This window comes from Symphalangus syndactylus, chromosome 21 (genome assembly GCF_028878055.3).
Source record: "Symphalangus syndactylus isolate Jambi chromosome 21, NHGRI_mSymSyn1-v2.1_pri, whole genome shotgun sequence".
NCBI classification, from domain to species: Eukaryota; Metazoa; Chordata; class Mammalia; order Primates; family Hylobatidae; genus Symphalangus; species Symphalangus syndactylus.
The window spans coordinates 77,101,175-77,120,905 of NC_072443.2; the positions used below are offsets into that span (position 1 = coordinate 77,101,175).

Sequence of the window (19,731 nt, forward strand, 5' to 3'; positions counted from 1 at the left end):
GGCTTTTGTGGAAGGCTCTGGGAGTGATCCAACATGGAGTGGTAGCCCACAGGATCTGACAGGGAATGCCATTGATAAAAGTCCAACATGTCTTACTATTTCCTTGGAATAAGAAAGTTAGAACCGAGATAATAACGTGTCAAAAGCCAGAAAAATGGTGCTCCCTTTCTTCATCACAAATGAGTAAACATATCTGATCATTATCATGGCTTGTATGGAACATGTGATCTGTGTCTCCGTTTCACAGCCATTGCACTGTATGTCTAAAGAGGATGCTTGAGTGAACTGCATTCTCAGGGTGATTAGTTGTTTCTACAACTGACAATTACAGCCAGAGTCAGAAACTTTTAGTGACTAGAAATGTAGTTTTCTTCATATTTTCTGTTGTTCAGGTCACCCTATGCCATGTTCAGGTCTTTTTCAGGAAGGACACTTGGACCAAGCAAAAGAAATAACATCGACAACAATAATAGTCACAGCTATTATTTATTGAGCACATACTATGTGCAAGGCCCTGACTAAAGACATTACAGATGTGATCGCACAGTCAAATCTTCTTCCTCTTTTTTCTCTAATAGGAGTGTCAGGAGTAGAATTAATAAAGATCCTCTGCCTAGATGTGTACTTTGTGTAAAGAAGAACCACCTCACATTCATATTAAGAATACGTAGTTCAAAACATTCTCCAAGACATGCTAGGGACTGGGAAGATACACAGATTCAAAGAATATTGTAATAGGCAAGAAGTTTATGTTCAGAAACATTCATGTCGCATTATTTGTATGAGCAAAAATCCAAAGTGGCTATCAAATAAGAGAATGATTTGGTACATTATGGCACATTTTTGTCTGCATACTATGAACTTATTAAAAACCATGTGGATCAATACTAATAGACAGGAAAACATGCTGAGTGAAACAGAAATAGACAAACACACATGCACACACCCATCCCTGTTTATGGAAATTTGTACACATATGGGTAAGGTCAGAGAAACCTTGGGAGATGTTTACTAAATCATTTTATTTTATTTTATTTTATTTATTTATTTTTGAGATGAAGTCTCGATGTGTTGCCCAGGCTGGAGTGCAGTGGCTTGATGTTGACTCACTGCAAGCTCCGCCTCCCAGATTCATGCCATTCTCCTGCCTCAGCCTCCTGAGTAGCTGGGACTACAGGCGCCCGCCGCCATGCCCGGCTAATTTTTTGTATTTTTTAGTAGAGATGGGGTTTCACCGTGTTGGCCAGGATGGTCTCGATCTCCTGACATCATGATCCGCCCGCCTCGGCCTCCCAAAGTGCTGGGATTACAGATGTGAGCCACTGCACCCAGCCGATGTTTACTAAATCATTAATCCTACTCATCTCATGTTAGGGATGGAAGAATGCTGGGTGATTTTTACCTTTCTCTTTGTATTTTCCTACAACTTTTTGAAGTTCTTATAATGAGCCTATGAATGTGTATGACTTTTGAAAAACAGACTTTTTAAAGAGCAGTTTTAGGTTCGCAGCAAGATTAAGCAGACGGTAGAGAGAGTTCCCATATACCCTCTACCCCACTGCCCCATGCACAGTCTCCGCCACCACCAATATTCCCATCGGAGTGGTACATCTGTTCCAATCAATGAACCTACATTGACACGTCATTATCACTTAAAGTCCGTAGTTTACATCAGGGTCCACTCTTGGTGTTGTGCATTCTATCAGCATGTATTATTTTTAAAATACATATTTTTAAAGGTTTTAAAGAATGGATTAATAAAATTGTCTCAGTTATTAATGGGAATTGGATGTTTAGGATATCATCTTCACCAACCCCAATCTTCCTAGGACCCCTAAATGAGGATGACTCCCTAGAAGGGAGAGTGCAGGTTTAACTCGCTGCAGCAATATTTTATTTCTGCGTCTTCTCCCTGACTTTGGGTTGCCTGGGAAGCTGAAATAAGCAGCTACTCCCCATCTTTTTCTTAACCTGTATCCCCACGGATCAAAAGAAGCTGAACTTGGAGTTGTAGTTTTAAGGGCTCAGGAGATAAGAAAGAGCCCATGATGAGGCAGAAAGAGATGTTCTGTGGGAAATCTCTAGGATAAGACTTTGAAGTGAGGGACAAGCTTCTCTCTATGTGCCATGCTGTTTGTGTTTGTATTTCAGTAGTTCTTCATCTAGCCTTCTTTGTCTTCATCAGTGGGGAAATGAGGAGGATGGTTTCAACATGGAGGCCCTAAATTCAAGATTCCAGAGAGCAAATACAGGCCATATTGTCCTGATAGTCCCAAGATCTCATATAAAGCCTGGCCTTTAGTCAGCACTCAATAAATGGGTGAATGAATGAGAAAACAGGCAACAGGTGTAACAGGACAGGAGGGGCTTTATAGAAAAACTATCAACAAGCTTTAGGTAAGATCCAATTAATAAACATTCCTTGTCTTAAAAAATGTTTGTGTGTGTGTGTGTGTTTGTGTGTGTGTTTAGAGATAAGGTCTTGCTCTTTACCCCAGGCTAGAGTGCAAGGGCCTGATCATGGTTCATTGCAGCCTTGAATTCCTGAGCTCCAGCGATCCTCCTGCCTCAGCCTCCCAAGGAGCTGGGACTACAGGTGCACTCCACCGTGCCTGGCTTATTATTGTTATTATCATTATTTGTAGCAACAGGTTCTCCCTATGTAGCCTAGGCTGGTCTCAAACTCCCGAGCTGAAGCAACCCTCCCACCTAAGCTTCCTGAGTAGCTAGGACTAAGGCACATGCCACCACATCTGGCTAGGTTTTCAGTTTTTTGTAGAGACAGGATCTCGCTATCTTGCCCAGGCCAGTCTCCAATTCCTGAGATGAAGCAATGCTCCTGCCTCAGCCTCCCTAAGTACGTTTGTGTTCTTAAAGGTAACTTTGACTATGCCTCACCTTCTCATTCAGATCTAGCTTATTCCTTTATAGTGCTTCTCCAGTGAAAATGAAATTTAATTTATTCTTTCTTCTATATTCTACCATCACCTTCCAAATGTGCACCTCTTCATTTTCATTTGAAATAACAACAAAGATAATTGGTCATTGCACACTAGTTAAGATTTGGTAAACCAACTTTCATTAGTAATAGGGTTCTGTACCTACTGGACTACAAGAAATGTAGAGAAATCCACCATTTCTGTAGGTAATAATCACAGAGAACTCTGTAGTCCTTATTTCCATGCTTTTCTTGGGAAGAATAGCAGAGTAGAAAGAGTATAGGTTCAGACCTTCTATCTTAATCGCTGTGTGTCCTTAGGTAAATTACTGGAACTCTGAGCATCAGTTTACTCATTTGTAAAAGCGTAAAAATAACTCTGTTGGATTGTGAGGATTACAGTAAATGTGTATCTGGAAACTGCTGTTTAAATGATTATCTTTCTACTAAGGTCTCATCACCAGAACAGTGAAAAGGATCCCATTTTTCAGTTTTTGCATTGCAGTAACTGAAGAGAGAATGATAAAATGCTTTGGTCCCTCTTTCAAAATATTTATTTTACGTAAAAAAAAATATCAGGGCTGGGTTTTAAGAAAGGCCTAGGAGGTCTAAATGCTTGAATTTGTTGAACTCAGTGAGAGACACCTGGCTCCACATTTTTACACAGGGAGGTAACTCTTCAAACAAAAAGGCATACCACCTGCTGGTTGCTTTATTGAGAAACTGAGAATTATGTAACTCGGAATCACAAACAATCTGCATGTGAAATGAGGAGGCATACAAGGGACAAGTTTAATCAAGTTTATGGGCATTTTGAGATCTGTAACCACAAAGCAAGCACAGGTGCAGAAATCTTCAGTTATAAGGCTGCCGTACGGCAAGTCAAGCCTTAGTGCAAACATGAATTGATCTGATTATTTATCCAGCTCTGGCGTGAGACAACAAAAGGGCAGTGGTCTGGGAAGCCTAGAGTAAAAATACTTTGACCATTCAGTATTTCGCTTATGGAAAATTATCTCAGATCATTAACTTAGTGGCCCTATTGCAGAAAGAGAGAACAATAACATATTGGGGTTGATGATGTAATGATATGAACTGTGGACTGCCTTTCATTGGTAGGGAAAACAGGTGTATAAACATCAATGTACCAAGCTAAATGTGAGGACTGTTTTATTTTATTTTGTTTTATTTATTTATTTATTTTTTGAGACAGAGTCTTGCTCTGTCACCCAGGCTGGAGTACAGTGGCACAATCTCGACTCACTTCAACCTCTGCCTCCCAGGTTCAAGCGATTCTCCTGCCTCAGCCTCCCGAGTAGCTGAGATTACAGGCGTGCACCACCATGCCTGGCTAATTTTTTGTATTTAGTAGACGGGGTTTCACCATGTTGGTCAGGCTGGTCTCGAACTCATGACCTCAGTGAGAGACTCACTGATCTCAGGTGACCCACCCACCTCGGCCTCCCAAAGTGAGGGAGGCAGAAGCCACCATGTCCAGACTTGTTTTCTTTTAAATAATCTCATTTGGCATGAGAGCATCTTTGCTTTGGACCAAAATCAGTAAATTTCTGTAGAAGCCCAGAGAGTAAATGTTTTTGGCTCTGCAGGTCATACGATCTCTGTCACAACTATTCCAGTCTGCTGTGGCAGCACAAAAGCAGCCATAGACAATTTATAAACAAATAAACATGATTGCCTTCCGATAAAACTTTATTTACAAAAATGGGTTGTGGGCCAGTCTTGGTCCATGAGCCATAGTTTGCTGACCCTTGCTTTAGACCAATGTACTCTGTATCTTTGTCACCCCAGATTCCAGACTATTTATACTGCCAGCTGACCTCATATGAACTTAAGTTAGTCTTTGCAGTAGAATGGATTTGTGTTGTGTGTTTTAAACCCGTGATTTAGTCCAGGAAATATTCCTACCATGAAAACATCGCAGTAAGATTGTATCTTCCCTTCCAGCCTTACAATTTTTCCCTTAGGTGATTTTCAGGATGTTGCTGTGAACTGCCTAGTTCAACTTGTATCTCTAGTTTTAATTCCATCTTTCAACAATTTCTCCAAGCACCAATAAACCTTCATCCTTCACACAATAGAGAGGTCCCTATTTCTGTTTTTTCTTTTTTTCCAAACACACTAGATAAGCAAAGACAAATGTGTTGAAGGCTCTGTGTTTTTGATGTACACTACAGAGCGCCTTGCCACTCATAGATGTTCAATAAATATTACATGAATGAAAAAGTGAGCAAGAAGGGAGGAAAGAAAGGAAGGGATGGAAGGAAGGAGGGAAATGATTATCAAATATTGAGTCAGTGAGTCAGTGTGTTTGCGACATCAGTAGAGCTGGTGCTTTTGGAATAACAGTATAGTCATGGGCTTTCTAAGTACATGTTTTGTTTAAAAGACTCGTCAATGAGGAAAGAGTACTCCTTCATTTATTCAACAAATATTGATTAGCAAATCTGTGTGCCATGCTTTAGGGTTACAATGGTAGACAAAATCCCTGGGCTCCATGAGCTCCACAAGCTTACATTCTATTGGCAGGGGCAGATTGTAAATAAACAAGTCTATATATGTATATACACATATACATATATATATACACACACATATACATATATACACACACACATACATATATACACACACATATACATGCATATACATATATACGCATATACATATATACGCATATACATATATACGCATATACATATATATACACATATACATATATACACATATACATATATACACATATACATATATACACATATATACACATATACATATATATACACATATACATAGATACACATATACATATATACACATATACATATATATACACATATACATATATACACATATACACATATACACATATATACGCATATGCATATATACACATATACATATATACACATATACATGTATACACATATACATATATACACATATACATATACACACATATACATATACACACATATACATATATACACATATACACATATACATATATACACATATACATATATACACATATACATATATACACATATACATATATATACACACATATACATATATATATATACACATATACATATATATATATTTATTTTATTTTATTTTTTTGAGACAGAGTCTCACTCTGTCACCCAGACTGGAGTGCAGTGGCGCAATGTCGGCTCACTGCAAGCTCCGCCTCCCGGGTTCACACCATTCTCCTGCCTCAGCCTCCTGGTAGCTGGGACTACAGGTGTCCACAGCCACGCCCAGCTAATTTTTTGTATTTTTAGTACAGACGGGGTTTCACAGTGTTAGCCAGGATGGTCTTGATCTCCTGACCTCGTGATCCGCCCACCTCGGCCTCCCAAAGTGCAGGGATTACAGATGTGAGCCACTGCGCCCAGCCACAAGCCAATATATATTAAGATTCCAAGGGATTGGCTTCTAGACTCGCTCTGCAACAGTCAGCACTTGCGATTGTTGCCCTCAGCAACTATTTGTTGAAGGAATGATCGAAGTCTGTGAGTCTGTTCTGCTCTGCCTCCATTTCCCACCTGCAGAATAGATCTGCACAATGGTCTCTGGGTAGAGTTAAGACCAGAGGAAAAATGAGAACCAGGATATATTTCAGGCACTGTGAGTAGCTCTCTTGCTCCAGCATCAGGCTGGGGGATAGGAGGTGCTTCTTTTAAACAATTTGAAGTTTCCCAGGCTGATGGCTGGCAGGGAATCCACTGTAAAACGTTGGTGGCAGCTTCAGTAACTAGAACCAGTAGGCTGTCCTTGACAACTTGATGCTCATGCCATCTCTGGGCCATATCAGTAACAGCACCACAAACATGGCTGGTGCCCATGGCAATGACAGTCTTGGGAACATCTGCTTTTTCTCTCTCCAACCCCCATGCTACACTCCCAGAGCCTAGGCTCCTGAGGGGATAAACAGAAAAAGGAATTTGCAGCCAACACAGAGAGAAACAATGAGGATGCTAGCTGCTGCAGCAACCAGACGAGCCACTGCTTGTCTAGGCAAAGTTGTTCTCTTCTGCAAAGTTTCAGTGTCAGGAGGCAGGCAGAGGAGACCTAGGAGCAGACCTCATCCCGACCTCCTTGGTGGCACAGGGACAGCATGCATGTCACTCCAGGAAAGCCAAGCTATTGCAGGAGAAGACAATTCTTTCACAGATGCATGTAAAGCATCAGATATTTGTGAGCTATCTAGTATATGACCAAAACGTTGCTGTGAAAAGGGAGAAGCCAACACAGCCACGTCCTCTCCAGAGAAGAAGACACAGTTTAGGGGAGCAAACACGGGTCCTGTCATTTTCTGCTAATAATCATATATTGCCCCTATACAGAGCTCTGTGCATTCCAAAATACCCTCATTTTTAAAAATAGTTCTTTGTTGAGCACTTTCTGTGTGTCAAGTGATGTGCTAGGCTGTTCATACCTATTATTTAATCCACTTAACTACCCTGTAAAAGGTAGTTATCATTAAATCCATTTTTCACATAAGAAAACTGAGGCTCAGGGAAGTTAAATAAAGTTGTCAAGGGTCACAGAGATAGAAGGTAATGGAGCTTGGATTTAAACCAAACCATCTGATTTCTTCATATGATACCATCTTTAATTTATTCATTATTTCATTTATTCCTCACCACAAGCTGTAAGATAAACAGATGGGGAATTATTTTCCTGATTTGATAGCCTAGGACTGGGCTGTCCAATAATACACTAGCCACTAGTCACATGGGTCTATTCAAATTTAAATAGATTAAATTAAAATAAAAATTTAAAACAAGTTCCTTAGCAGTAGTTAATTCAAGCACTCAGTAGTCACCTGCGACTAGAGGTTACCGTATTGGACAATGCAAATAATAAATGTTTCCATCACTGCAGAAGTTCTAGTGATCAACACTGGCCCAAGTTTCTATCCAATAGTTTTTGAGGGTTCTCTACTAGGCACTGTGCTAGAAGTTACAATGATGAGAAGGGCATCATTATTTCCTTAAGAAGGTAACAAATCTTGGGGGTCATGATTGATTACAACAGACAGGGACCACACCCCCATTTACCTCCATCTCCACCATGATATTGACATTCTGGTCTCTTAGGTAGAGATGGGAAAGTAGAATGAAGTCTCTCAAATATTGGATCTTTCTAGATATGCTCTTGCACCAACATTCAGGCTTGTGGTAAACTGGGTTGTTCTCTGAGAAAATGTGTGTGGGAGACAGAAATAAAGAGGAAAGAGTTTGTCTAGGGAGAATCACATTAAGGTGGTCAAATAGAGATCGCACGTGCCTGCTGTTGAGAAAGAGCATTCTTACGTATCCACTGAGCTCACGAAGACATAAACCCAGCTCTTTTTGTGGGTCCAGTCACTGATTTGGGCAAATATTCCTGAAAGATAAATCAGAAACATGCAACCTTCCCCCAAAACAAACACTTATGAAGCTAAATACAGCTGTATGGTAAGAACAGTAGAGAGGGTAGATTTAACAACATAAATCCTTAGTTCAAATTCCAGCTACATCTTTTCCTAGCTGTGCAACTTTAGGCAAGTTACTAAACGTCTCTATGTTTCACTGTCACCATCCATAAAGTGGAAATGATAATAGTCCTTGTGTCTTATGTTTCTTGTGAGAATCAAATATGGGATTTATGTGAATTGTACAGCACTCACACATGTCAGGAATATAAATGGTAGCTTTGGATAGCTAAAAAGCATTTTACCCATGTATATAAACAGATCTGATTTTTCTAGACCAGTAAGTGTTAAATTGGTTTTATGGTGGTTTTTTTGTTTGTTTGTTTGTTTTTTGAGACAGAGTCTCGCTCTGTCATCCAGGCTGGAGTGCAGTGACGCGATCTCAGCTCACTGCAAGCTCTGACTCTCCTGCCTCAGCCTCCTGAGTATTACGTTTCTATTTGATAGAGATCACTGTGGCCCTGAGTTTGACGCAAATACAGTGAGTTGCATTCACTTGATTATTGTATTCATTTAGTTTGTTCATGTAGTTGGATAATAAAACTTTGACCAAAGAGAGAGTGAGAAGTAACATAGCAAACTATAGTAAATTGACTTAGTTTAGAGGGGCTCAGCCATGAATGAAAATTTACTTAGCAAAGATATATTGAGCACTCTTTTGTTTTGGTCTTTTGGGGTTTTTTGTTTGTTTGTTTTTGTTTTTGGAGACAAGGTCTTGCTATGTTGCATAGGTTGGACTCAAACAATTCTCCCATCTCATCGTTCTGAGTAGCTGGAACTACAGACATGTACCACTGTACCCAGATTGAGCACCCTTTTACGTGCCAGGCAAAGATGAATAAGATGTAGCCCCAACCTAGAAGAGTTTGAAACCTAGTAAGAGAGAAGTGGCAAGGACATACATAGACAAGCAACACACATGCCACAGGAGAGGTATAAAATTCCTGTGAGAGCTCAAAGGAAAGTTAAGTCTCATTTAGTCACTGAGATACAAAAAGTTTGCATAAAAGAGGTAAATTTCAAATTGGGCTATGACAGAGAACTAAACGTTTGGCCAAAAGGAAAGAGAGCATTGCAAAAGGCAGAATATAAGCAAAGGTGTGGTCAATTGTTGCAGTTTGCATGAAGTGCAGGTGCAGGGAATAATGGGGAATTAGGCTGAGCTGAGAGACTGGGAAAAGAATGGGGAGGTTTGTACACAAGCTTGAGGGGGTTGAGCTTTATTTGATAAGGCAGTAGTAGATAGTACTTTAGGAAGATTAACTTTTATCAGTGCAAAGCAAGGAGAAAGTAAGGGCAAAAAGATTCATTAAAGAAGCTGTTGCGGTTTTGTAGCTAAGATGCAATGAGATATAATGACGAGTACAGTTGGAGTGGTGGAAAACGGGAGAGACAGAAGTGGAAAACATCTGAAAATATCGACACACCTTGACGTCAGTTCTATAACAGGCATTGGTGGCCCTGCAGTTTTGAGTCTGGGTCAGTGGGAGAACCGTGGTGCCATTAACAGGATGGGGAAGTCAGGAAGAAGAGTCCATCTGAGGCAGATTAAGGCATCGACCTGGTTCAGTTGCTGATATGACTCTCCATGTAGCCACCCAAGCCTGATGTGCTCACATGTATCCCACTTTCTGCCATTCTTGAAGTCACTATATTATTTTTTATTGCTGCATAACAAACTACCCCAGCATAAACCAGTGGCCACTTATTGTCTCGCACATGTTCTGAGGGTGAGGAATCCATCATGATTTAGCAGACTGGTTCTGGCTCAGGGTCTTCCATGAGGTTGCAGTCAAACTGTCAGCTGGGGGTACAGTTATCTCAAGGCTCAACTGGAACTGGAGAATCCACTTCACAGCCCACTCATGTTGCTGGTAGGCCTCAGCTCTCCACTGGCTGTTGGCTGGAGGCTGCCACATGGGCCTCTCCCTAAGACAGCTCACAGTGTGGCACCTGGTTTCCCTCAGAGCAAGTGATTCAAGAGAAAGAGCTCAAGATTAAAGGCACAGTCTTTTGAAACCTAATCTTGGAAGTGACCTATCAGCATTTCTTCCACATGCTATTGGTCACTCTGACAAGCCCTGGTACAGGATAAGAGAAACTTACCCAAGAACATGTGTATTAGGGTTCTCTAGCGGGACAGAACTAATAGTATAGATGTATATGTGAAGGGGAGTTTATTAAGGAGTATTGACTCACACAATCACAAGATGATGTCCCACAATAGACCATCTGCAAGCTGAGGAGCAAGGAAGCCAGTCAGAGCTCTAAAACCTTAAAAGTAGGGAAGCCAACAGTGCAGCCTTCAGTCTGCAGCTGAAGGCCCAAGAGTCCCTGGCAAACCACTGGTGTAAGTCCAAGAGTCCAAAAGCTGAAGAACTTGGAGTCTGATGTTTGAGGGTGGTAAGCATCCAACCTGGGAGAAAGATGAAGGCTGGAAGACTCAGCAAGTCTGGTCCTTCCAACTTTGTCTGCCTGCTTTATTGTAGCCGGGCTGACGGCTGATTAGATGGTGCCCATCCAGATTGAGGGAGGGTCTGCCTCGCCTAGTCCACTGACTCAAATGTTAATCTCCTTTGGCAACACCCTCACAGACACACCCAGGAACAGTACTTTGCATCCTTCAATCAAGTTGACACCCAATATTAACCATCACAGAATGAACATAAGGAATGAACATAAGGAAGAACATCACAGAATGAACGTAAGGAAGCAGGCATCATTGGGGGCCATCTGGAAAGCTGCTATCACAGCTACTAAGTCCTGCCAATCAGCCTCCATATTTCTCAAATCTTGTCCTTGTCCCCATCTCCCCTCCATTCCCCTAGTACAGTGCACTTAGCTCCTACTCAGTCTAACTGATCATGCCATTTTAGCTTTTCTGCCTACAAGCTCATCCTTCTTATCACTGCAAGAGTGAGCTCTTTTTTTTGTTTTTTTTTTTTTTTTGAGTCGGAGTCTGGCTCTGTCGTCCAGGCTGGAGTTCAGTGGCGCAATCTCGGCTCACTGCAAGCTCCGCCTCCCGGGTTCACGCCATTCTCCTGCCTCAGCCTCTCCGAGTAGCTGGGACTACAGGCGCCTGCCACCACGCCCGGCTAATTTTTTTTTTTTTTGTATTTTTAGTAGAGACGGGGTTTCACAGTGATCTCGATCTCCTGACCTCGTGATCTGCCCGCCTCGGCCTCCCAAAGTGCTGGGATTACAAGCGTGAGCCACCACGCCCGGCCAAGAGTGAGCTCTTGAAACCGGAGATCTGTCTATCTCCAAACATACCTCCTGTGCCCCAGCTTGAAGCCCATTGCCCAGATGATAATTAAAGAAGATAATTAATGACAGACCAGGAGATAAGTCAAGCTCCTTAACATGGCTATGGCTCCCTCTGTGTCCCAGTCCCTCCTTATGCTCCAGCCTGGTCCCCTGGCTTTACACTACTGTGCTATTTCACCTGACCATGCCTTTACTACACTCTTCCTTCTGCCTGCTGTACCCATCCTCATCTCTCTCCACCTTCACCTAGCAGGATAGCATTGTGATCCAGAGCACAGACTTGGGATTCCACCACTCGGTCACTGTAGGAATTGACCAGTTACTTAAACTCTATATGCCAGGCATCAGTCCAATTATTTATATGCATTTATTAACACATATATCCCTCCTACAACCTAAAGGTAGGTGATTATCATTATCATCATTGTACACATGAGAAAACCAAGACACAGTTAAGAACATTAAAGGTGTTTGCAATTATAATTATTCCTTGTTCAGGGCTAAGTTCAAATACTAAACCTCATCCTTCTAACCTTCCAAGACAAGTGCCCTCCTGTGTAACTCTAATTTGGCGTTACCATATTGTTTTGAAGTGACCTAGGTTTGTGTCTGCCTTTTAAACAATAGGCTCTTTGAGGTCAGGGCCCATATCTCAGCGTCTGTGTCTCTTCAGTGCCCAGTAGAGCCTCAGTCAGTGCATGCTGACAGAGCTTCACTGAGATTTTACAGGGCCTGTTGAAGATCCAGGTGAAGCTATAGGCAATTGCCAAATAAAAAAAGAAAAGAAAAAAGAGAAGCTGAGCACAAAGAGAGAAGAGGTTTTGGAAATGACTGCTTAATATAAAGCTATATTAAGATGAAATTTAACATTTTCCTTAATAAGACTAAAATAGTGACTCTAAATACTCATCTGAAAAACTTACCTGAAATAGCTATGAAGAGTCCCACCTAGTAGAGGGAGTCGAATTGACATTCCCTCTAAGAGTGAGTCCTTCCCTGCTATTTTCTCCAGGCCAGCACAGTCATATAGATCTATGGGCTCAGGCACAGTGACCAGGAAAATCAGGTCTACCAGGCTCGTTCCCCAAAGAGTCTTATTTCCGTTCCTCTTCGGGAGCCATGATTGTCTCATTGTTGCAGGCAGACAGGCTGATCTGTGGGACCAGGAAAATGGTCACATTTAAACACAAAATTAACTCACAGAGAAATTCTATGAAAATAATAAGATTTTCTTTTGATGTATTATTATTATTATTTTTTGAGATGGAATCTTGCTCTGTCGCCCAGGCTGGAGTACAGTGGCATGATCTCGGTTCACTGCAACCTCCGCCTCCCAGGTACAAGTGATTCTCCGGCCTCAGCCTCCCGAGTAGCTGAGATTACAGGCGCATGTCACCATGCCCAGATAATTTTGTATTTTTGGTAGAAACGGGGTTTCACCATGTTGACCAGGCTGGTCTCAAACTCCTGACCTCATGATCCGCCCATCTCAGCCTCCCAAAGTGCTGGTATTATAGGCGTGAGCCACTGCTCCTGGCCTTCTTTGGATTTTTTTTTTTTTTTTTTGCAGAGATGTCTTTATGAGAAAAATATCAAAATAGCTTTTGAATATTGTGAGCCTTACAAAAATGTCTATGAGTTCTTCACAAATGGTGGCTTGTGACCCAGAAGGTCTATTCAAGCCATTCTCAGAAATAATATGGAAATTACGGTAATTTAGCTTTGGTGATCTAATCTCTTACCAGGCTTGCATCTCAGACACACCTTGTATTTTGTTAAATGTTAAGCCTGTGTAAAAAAAAAAATCAATCCCCCAAATTAGTTCTTCCAGGTGTTTCTAAAAAATAGTTTCCATATGACAGCAGCTCTTGTCAATATCCTGATGAAAAAGGAAACATTTAAAAAAGAAACTTAATACAGCTCTGACTTTGTCTAGGGACTCCTTCAGTTTCCTGTCTCCAGTGATATCATTTTAAACATTTGCTTTCTTCAAATGGCTTAGGTGTGCTCTGTAACTCTATTTGTGATGGGTCTTGGCGTGTTGCTGTGGAAATACTAAATTATTCCGCATGCGTATGTGTTTGCCTCTCCACGTATATTCTGCAATTTACTTGAGACCTGTGATTGTGTCTCCTTCTCTTCTTAATTCTCTCTTCCTTACTCTTTCTTCCCTAGGACTGCCTCAAGACAGTGTTCAACAAACAAGTACTCAATCACTGTTGACTGATTGATTGGTTTTCTAATTTTTTAAAAAATATTACTTGGATGTATTGACTAGTATGCACCTTCCGTAGAATGAAGTGCTTTACATGTGTTCCTACTGGAGTCTTCACAACAGCCCTACGAGTATTATCTCTACTTTCCATTTATGGGAACTGAGGCTTAGGGAGAAAAGTCGCCTTTCCCAAGATCACAGCCGATGACCGTGTGGCAGAGCTGGGAGTCAGAGCTAGGCTGTCTGACTCCAGGCTCATGTGCGCTGCCTGTAGTAGCACTCGTTTGCCATCCTTTTAACTAGCTACTTGTCTAAAGTCACTGCTTTGAAGATTTAGAAAGGAAAGGGTGTCCTTTGGGCTAGCGAACCTGATGTCTCTGACAAAGGATGCTAGATATGATGCTCATTGTAAAGTCTACTGAATTCCTCCCTGATCTTCATTTCTAGAAGGTTGATGTTTCCATTCCGATAGGCTTTGATTGTGTCCTCACCTGAATCTCATCTTGAATTGTAGTTCCCATTATCGCCTTGTGTCATGGGAGGGACCCAGCTGGAGGTAATTGAATCACGGGGGCAGTTACCCCCATGCTGCTGTTCTCGTGATAGTGAGTAAGTTCTCATGAGACTGAAGGTTTTATAAGGGGCTTTTCCCAGTTTGGCTCAGCACTTCTCTTGCCCGCCGCTATGTAATATATGCCTTTGCTCCTCCTTCGCCTTCTGCCGTGATTGTGTAGCCTCCCCAGCCACGTAAAGTGTGAGTCCATTAAACCTCTTTTTTTGTTTATAAATTACCCAGTCTCCACTATTTCTTCACAGCAGTATGAAAATGACTAATGCACATCCCTCTTAAAACAGCGCAGATGCCTCCTCATTGCGTCGAGGCTGGCTGGTGTATGCAGCAATGCATTAACTATTCCCACATCCTCTACCTACTTGCTGCTCAAAGCGTAATCCTTGGACTAGGAATGTTAATATCACCTGAGATATTAGAAATGTAGACTCCGAGGTCCTGCCTCAGACTTACTGAATCATGATCTACATTTTAACAATATCCCTAGGTGGTTTGTGTGCATGTTAAAGTTTGAGAAGCACCTCCCTACTTGTCAGTTGTCACAGTGAAACTTCTCTCTTCCACCACTACTGGCAAAGAAGTAAGACGGGTCAGCAGATCCTGATTCAAGTGACTCTAAGCAATGTGATTTCATCAGTCCAGGCGGTAGTGTTGATTCTCCCATGAACATATAACCACTGCCATTAGATGTTCCAGTCTCCTGTCTCAACAGCAATTTTTCAAGTTAGTTGAAAATTCTCTACATAGGGAGCCAAGTGTTTGAATTAAAATATAAAACCTTGACTACCGGTAGGTTTTTAGTTCATTGTGCTTCCCCCAGCATCTCCCTAATGTCCCCCTTTACGAGATCCAAGCTTCAGCTGCTCAATTCATATGACATTTTAATCTAGCCTAATGCCAAAACATAATAACTTTGTTAAAAGAGAGGTGAGTTTAGGATTACAGTTCCTTTTAAGATCTGTACTAAGAAATGTTTATACCACCAGTCTCCAGTGTATGCCAAATCGTGTTGTTGCTGTGGGCAGTACTGTAGAATGGCCTCATTATTTCTCTGTCTAGCCTCTTTAGAGCTATAAAGCCCAACCACGCTTTGTACTTGTAGTGGTCTGAATGCAATGTTATTTTGCAAAATAGAACTAATGATTATTCTGCAAGGGCTTAACATGTTTGCGTCCCAATTTAGACCCTGCTTCTTTTCAATAAATATATTTAAATTTATTGTATTTTCCCGTGCTTGTATTAAAGTACTTACCGAGTAATGTGGCAGGTACAAAACAAGTCAGACATGAATAATTGCTCTCAAGGAGAATATATTCTGGCTGGGAGAACAAGGCTGTACACAGGAAAAAATTGAAAGGAGTATAAATTAATCTGTAGAATTGACCAACTGGTGTTGTGTTCATGGACATGAGAGAGTATGAGCTTCATCTGTGAAGGTCTCATAGCAGAGGAAAGACTTGAAGAATGGATAGGCAAAAAGTGAAGAAGAGATTATTCCAGAAGGAAAATAATCTTAGCAAAGGGATATGTGCCAGTGAGTCTGGAACCTTCTTTACTACAGCCTTGCCTGCAGCTAACATTAATTGACTAACACATCCATGGCTGTGTGTTTCTTCAGCTAAAACTAACTAGACTCAAAGATAAAGATGCATTTAAGCCAGGTGTGGTGGCTCATGCCTGTAATGCCAGCGCTTTGGGAGGCTGAGGTGAGAGGATCACTTGAGGCCAGCAGTTCGAGACCAGCCTGGCTGATATGGTGAAACCCACTCTCTACTAAAAATACAAAACTTAGCTGAGCATGGTGGTGTGCACCTGTAATCCCAGCTACTTGGGAGGGTAAGGCAGAAGGATTGCTTAAACACAGGAGGCAGAGGTTGTAAGTGAGCTGAGATGTTGACACCTCACTCCAGCCTGGGCAACAGAGCTAGACTCTGTTTAAAAAAAAAAACAAAGAAAGATGCATTTAGTCAACACATTTTTCTAGAGCTTAAATAATATTTACAATTATAAAATATTACAATTATAAATAATTATATATAATATACATTATATATCAATATTAATCTACATTAATAATATATTGGTTAATATTAATATAATGATTCTTCTATATAATTAACTTTACATTAATATAGTAGTAAGGTAATTATGCTACTACATTAACCATATATAATTGTAAGATATAAATATATAGTTATATGATCTAATGTATATATAATAAATTACACAATAATTTGTAATTCACATTTTTAGGCCTCTCCATATGTCACGGCTGAGTGCTTTATATGCGATATAACAACTTTATAGTGGTATTTTGGTCTCCACTTTACTAATAAGAAAACAGACTTAGTTTAGGAACTTAACCACACAGTAAGTGGCATTGCCTGTATGTGAATTCAAAGTTGGAATGCAAAACCCACATTCTTAACATTATGCCATACTGCCAGATCTTCTACATACTATATAGCATTTTGAATATTGTTTACTCAGGCACAATACAGCGTTAAGATGTTAAGGCAGGGAAAATAACCGCTTGAAGCAATTTCTGATCTTTATGAGAAGAGGAAGCCTGATGTATAGAGCTGAAACTATTGAGCAACGTTGTGTGGCAACAACCTCTTTCTCAAGTCCTGAGAGTACATTAAGAGAGCATGGAGGCAAGGTTAGTTTGGGTAAGACTTCTTAGAATTAATAATTTGGAGAAGATTAGCAGTTCTACTATTCTAGGCCAAAGTTCCAATTATTTACATGCTTGTGTGGTTATATCTTGTTCAAATATGACTTCCCAACATGGCCAAAATCTCGAGACACCAGTTGAGAAAGATTTGGGTCATTTTAGAAATAGCAACCACTGAGTTTCTGACTTGATTTCCTGGGTGTGTGTTTAAATGCCTTTCACTCACTTATTTTTGGAGCTCATGGGAGGCAGTTTATGAAAACTGATTAAAAGAATGAAGAGTCACATGCTCAAACCTGGGTTTGAGAGCTTATCCTGCCACAAATGGTCATGAGAGTTAGCTTTTCCCTTAAGCTCTAGGCCAGTGCGCTCAGTGCAGCCCTGGCCAGAAGCATGGGCACAACCTCAGAACCTGTTAGAGATGCAGAATCTCAGGTCCCACCCCAGAGAGGCTGAATCGGAATCCCTGGGGTAGGGCCAGCGATCTGCATTTTCACAAGCTCACCAGGCTTGAGGAACTCTGTGCTAGGCCTCACCTTCCTCATCTCTAAAAAGGAGGTCATATAGCATAGTACCTTCTTCACGGGAGTATTGTAAAGATTAAGTAAGATGATGCACATAAAACGCTTAGCACAGTGTCTAAAACAAGAGTGATTAGTAAATATTATCTTCCATGGCTTCTTTTTCTTTTTCTTTCTTTCCTTTTTTTTTTTTTTTTTTTTGAGACAAGCGCTCTCTTTGTTACCCAGGCTAGATTACAGGTGGCACAATCTCAGCTCACTGCAGCCTCCACCTCCTGGGCCCAAGTGATCCTCCCACCTTGGCCTCCCCAGTAGCTGGGACTATAGATGTACACCAGGATGCCTGGCTCGTTTATGTTTATTTTTTGTAGAGATGGGTTCTCACTATGTTGCCCAGGCTGGTCTCAAACTCCTGGGCTCAAACGATCCACCTGCCTCGGCCTCCCAAAGTGCTGGGATTACAGGCATGAGATACCACATCCAGCCATCTTCCATGGCTTTATTTATTTATTTATTTGATTAAGAAGGGATAAGGAACCACAACCCTAAGCAGCTAAGTCTGTGTGCCTTAGGTTCCAGCAGAAATCAATTCTTACAGCGAGTGATTAAGACTTGTCTGACGTCTGCCTTGTGTTACTAAGAAAACCTGAATTGTATAACAGGTTTCTGTTGTGGTCTTTCTTGGGCTCCTGTTTGAAAACCAAGGAGGTCTGTGGCTGAGTTTTTACGGTCAGTCCAGAGGCTCCATGGAGCAGCTCTAATGGATGTGTGTGTCAGATTGCAAAAACACCCAGACTGTAGCATTTAAAGTCCTATTTAGAAAACCGTCTCCAGGTTTCACATTTGAGAACATAAACACTTGCGAAGTGCAGTGCTTCTTCCAGGGAGACATGGAACTGGCTCAGCTCCCTGTGAGGTGCCCATTATATATCATTGGCTGAGCAGAGTCCTCGTAAGGCCCAGCTTGACCCAGTGTGCTCACTTTCAAACCATCTGAACCCATTCGAGCATCTCTGTAGCTTTTGCTTAGTGTTTACGTATGAGTTTGAGCATCTATCCCTCTTAGAACCTTCATGCTTTTCACTTGCTCTTTCCCCCTTGGACAGAAGTCAGCAAACTTTTCTGCAAAGATCCAGACAGTACGCTTTGGAGGCCATAGGATCTCTGCCAAAACTATTCAACTCTTCAGTTGTAGATCAAAAGCAGCCATAGATGATATGTAAATGAATGGGTGCAGCCGTGTCCCAGTAAAACTTTACTTACAAAAAACAGGTGACAGGCCAGATTTGGCCCACTGAGCCCTGACTTAGAATCTCAAAACATCTAACAAAAGGGACCAGATGACGAGGCAGCAGAATATTTTGGTGTTCATGGGTAAAGTTCCAGCTTAGAAGTAGTTACTAGCCTGAATTTAGACATGCCTTGGGTCATGGAAAGTAAACAACGCTATTTGTCCCTTAAGACCAGCTGGACCAAGATCTATTCTGAAGCTGTTTTGCTTCCACCTGGTGGGAAACATCTTCTCTTGGCTTAAACCTTTTAATGAAGATGTTGCCTCACAGTTTGAGAACAACCAAAGTGAGTTCCATATCTGGATAAGGAAGTCTTCCTCTAAATGATAAGGTAGAAAGGGAGATGCTGGTCAGATATCAATGAGTACGATGCAGGCTCAGACCTAAAGCACAGGAGCAGAGAGGAAGGGCTTGTGTCTTCCTTTCCTGAAACAGCTTCGGATACGTGAATCCTGGTGTTTAGAAATGACAAAACTGGCCCATCGGCAAAGAAGTAACCCAGAGGTTGTGAATGTCATAGATTATTCTGTATGCATGTCCTAGGAATTCTGAAGAATAAGCATCTCTATATAAGACAGAAGCAGAAGAAATCAGTTGACAAACATTCTAACCTGGGCTATTCTTTCGTTTACAGGGTTTTTGCAGTGCCAGGTGTGGATTGAGATTCAGCCTTGTAAGACTTACTCACTGAAAACTGGAATTTGCTTGGTTCCAAGGTAACCATTTGTAACAGATGTCATTGTC

General features: G+C 41.2%; 1 long non-coding RNA gene across 2 annotated transcripts in view; it reads left to right on the top strand.

Moving 5' to 3' along the window:
* LOC129471430 (uncharacterized) overlaps positions 1-19,731 on the top strand; it is a 453,095-nt gene that overhangs the window by 256,945 nt on the left and 176,419 nt on the right. For both annotated transcript variants that reach the window (XR_008653587.2, XR_010118670.1), the window contains exon 2: positions 19,622-19,703. This is a non-coding gene — a long non-coding RNA (uncharacterized lncRNA). The remainder of the gene's footprint in view (positions 1-19,621; positions 19,704-19,731) is intronic.